At 48.2% G+C, this 3,801-nt stretch overlaps 1 pseudogene across 1 annotated transcript; it reads right to left on the bottom strand.

The window, feature by feature from the left end:
- Nucleotides 1–234: 234 nt before the first annotated feature.
- LOC110324647 lies at nucleotides 235–1,941 on the bottom strand (annotated as a pseudogene). Its single transcript, XR_002380694.1, has one exon. The product of XR_002380694.1 is annotated as a fructose-bisphosphate aldolase A pseudogene (transcript).
- Nucleotides 1,942–3,801: the final 1,860 nt, after the last annotated feature.

Here is a 3,801-nt window from a genome sequence, read left to right as displayed (position 1 = left end):
GCAAGTTTGATTTAATGTAATCTGCCTTTCAGACAGCCATTAGCCTAGCTCCTATGTGAATTCGATTAATTGGCTGAATTCTTCCAGATGTCCATTAAGCATTACAGGAATTTGTGGGAACAGCAGGGACTGTCTAGCACAGGACCAAACAATGAAACGTTATATTGCCGCCATGACTTACCAAAAGCTGGATTCATTTTCATTAATAAAACATCTGTACTCCTGCGCAGCTATGCATTGAGATGCGTTTATTTTATATGTTTATTTCTCTTAGGACTGTAAAAAGATAGTTAAACAGAAACACATTTGCTGATATGTAGACTCGAGGTTTGGCAAGTGCTCACTGACCAAACAGTTCAAATTTTCAAGGTTACAGTAGTTCCCAGACAGAAAGAAAGAAACAAACAAACACCTGTTTGAAGCAGACTTTAAAAACACATGGGATTGCTGGAGTGGGAACACTTTACGTGATATTACAGACATACCCTGAAAATGTGATACCTGCCACCTCCACGCCCAGCGAATCTTGAAGAGAAAGGGGCAGAAACCGCCTTTCCTCCTTCCCCCTTTAAATAGTTGTTGATTAGTAGCAGGCTGGAAGGGATGACAGAGTCAGCATTCACAGACAATGCCACACGCCAAAGTCATGAGGGGCAGCAAGAGGGCGTTGATGGGAGAGAGCCTGAAGGCTTCCTCTTCTCCAGAGCACGCGGGTAGGCAGGGCCCCGGGATGCTGCAGGGGCAGCCTTAGGCCGCCTCTGCTCAGTAGGCATGGTTAGAGATGAAGAGAGACTCACTGGCTGCGGCTCCAGACTGGCCGCTTGGGGTATACTTTCCTTGGCAAGCGAGGCTGTTGGCCTGGGCTCGCTTGATGTACTCCTCCTGGGCTGCCTTCATGTTCTCCTTCTTCCCACCCCAGGCCTTTAGGGCAGAAGCCTGCAGGGCTCGGCCATAGGAGAAAGTCAAGGCCCATGGCTTCAGCAGGGGACACTTGTTGATGGCATTGAGGTTGATGGATGCCTCTTCCTCACTCTGCCCTCCAGACAGGAAAGTGACTCCAGGGACAGCAGGGGGCACTGTACGATGAAGTGCTGTGACCGTTGCCATGGCAATCTCTTCACTGGAAAATACCTGAGTGCAAGCCTGGCCAGGGGTGACCATGTTGGGCTTCAGCAAGGTTCCTTCCAGGTAGACATGGTGGTCGCTCAGAGCCTTGTAGACAGCGGCCAGGACCTTCTCAGTTACATACTGACAGCGCTTCAAGTCATGGTCACCATCAGGGAGGATTTCTGGCTCCACGATGGGTACAAGGCCATTCTGCTGGCAGATGCTGGCGTAACGAGCCAGAACATTGGCATTTTCCATAATGGCGAGGGCTGAGGGGGTGTGTTTCCCAATCTTCAGCACACAACGCCATTTGGCAAAGTCGGCTCCATCCTGCTTATACTGGGCACAGCATTCAGACAGCCCATCCAGCCCTTGGGTGGTGGTCTCACCGTTAGTTCCTGCCAGGGGAACCACGCCCTTGTCCACCTTAATGCCCACAACACCACCCTTGGACTTGATAATCTGGGGGAAGGGACGTCCATCATCTGCCTTCTGGTACAGTGTCTCATGGAAGAGGATCACACCCCCAATGCAGGGATTCACACGGTCATCGGCAGTCAGCAGCAGCTGACGGTAGAAGCGCCTGTTCTCCTCGGTGTTCTCGGTGCCAATGGACTGCAGCCGCTTGGCAATGCTTCCAGTGGACTCATCTGCAGCCAGGATGCCCTTGCCCGGAGCCACAATTCGGCGAGCGATGTCAGACAGCTCCTTCTTCTGCTCCGGGGTCAATGCTGGGTAGGGGTAAGACATGGTGCCGGTGATAGTAGTAGTAGCAGCGCCGTCCTGGCACAGGAGGTGGTGGATTGGCTGAGTGCTGCAGCAGGCGGGCAAGAGGACTGTGGAGCAAATGCTGCTAGGGTTACCAGAACCTGTTTCTGTGGCGTGTTACAAGAGAACGCAACCTATTCGGTGGGCGGGGTTGGGGGTGGGTGGGTAGATGTGGCTCTGGAACTCCCTTTGTAGATCAGGCTAGCCTCACAAGATCCACCTGCCTTCTGACCATGCCCAGCTCAGAAGTTAATATTCATAACTGAATAATCATCTGAAATTAAGAGAATAACACAAAAATTACCTTTTGTATTTCGTTTTACAAGGATCTACACATTAGTTTTACTAATTGAAGCTAAGAATCGTGGTCTGGAGAGAGTTCCACAGTTGTGAGACGTACTACTGTTGCAGAGAACCCGAGTTGGATTCCCAGCACCCACACGGGGTGGCTCACAAGTTTCTGTTGACTCCAGCTCCGGGACATCCAGTGCCCTCTTCTGGCCACCTTTGACACTGCACACATGGTATGCATACATAGAAATAGTCATACTCATAAAATAAAAATAAGCCTCTTTTTTAAGCTAAAAATCCCTTCTAATTATATAACTTTATGAAATAGTGTTTTCATAATTAAATATACTCTCACTGTAAAGATATTATAGATATTTAAGAAAATAACCTTGTATCCCTTCTTTTTAAAAGCTTTTATCACAGTGTGTGTAAACTGAAAGACAACTTGCAAGAGTTCTTTTTCCATCAAGTGGGTGCCAAGGACTAAACTCAGGAGCATCAGATTTGAAGGCAAGAGCTGAAGTAATCACAACTTCATTAGAACGTTCTTTTTTTTAAGATTTATTTATTTATTTATTTATTTCATATATGTGAGTACACCGTCACTATCTTCAGACTCACCAGAAGAGAGCATCAGATCCCCGCTACAGATAGTTGTGGGGCTCCGTGTGGTTGCTGGGAATTGAGCTCAGGATCTTTGGAAGAACAGTCTGTGCTCTTAACCACTGAGCCATCTCTCTAGCCCTTTATTGGAGATTTTCAAAATGACTCCCTGTTGCCCACTAGTTTATCCTAGGTGGAGAAAGTCATAATGACAAGAACATGACATCCTTCAGAGGCTGATCACCAGACACCAAGCTCTCCCTGTGGAGAGACTGTGCCAGCAAGCTTTCTGTGATGGGCATTAAATCTGCAGATGCACAATGAAGTTTGCTAGCCAATTTTTAGGGCACAGAATTTCTACCAAGAGAAATTCTTGTTGCTTGCGAGTCTTCTTGTTGGTCTTGCTACCAAAATGAAGCTTTAACAATAACCAAGGTTACTACGTGTTTAGTCATTCAGGAAGAATTCACTGAACATCTGCTATAGGCGTATATATGGACATGTAAGGCATAGAGAGTCCCTATACCTGCAAGACAAAGTACACATACTACATTCATAAATGCCACTTAAAGTCCCAGGACAGCACAGAAGTGCGGTTGCCTCTCTCCAGTCCCCTCACGCTTCACAAGGCAGTGAACAGGCTGAACTGCAACTTGGAAGATGAGCAGGAGGGAAGTCGTCCCCATAGGGGAAGGGAGGGACAAGTGTATCTCAGACACCAAGGACAGCGGCTTCACTCCCCATCACCGGTGTCACAGGAGGGCGGCATCTGAGTAATGGTCTTGGGCCTTCCGATCTGTTCAATCTTCCATTACTCCCCTATTAGGGGAGTGGCTTGTGTGGATGCTTGAGTTAAGGGAGTGACTTGTGTGGATGCTTGAGTTAGGGGAGTGGCTTGTGCGGATGCTTGAGTTAGGGGAGTGGCTTGTGCGGATGCTTGAGTTAGGGGAGTGGCTTGTGTGGACGCTTGAGTTAGGGGAGTGGCTTGTGTGGATGCTTGAGTTAGAGATCCAGAGCAATGGTCAGCTCAGT

The sequence above is a fragment of the Mus pahari genome, chromosome 7 (assembly GCF_900095145.1).
Source record: "Mus pahari chromosome 7, PAHARI_EIJ_v1.1, whole genome shotgun sequence".
Lineage (NCBI taxonomy): Eukaryota > Metazoa > Chordata > Mammalia > Rodentia > Muridae > Mus > Mus pahari.
Note: the sequence above shows the minus strand (reverse complement) of the source record. Positions and strands in the feature narration are given on the sequence as shown.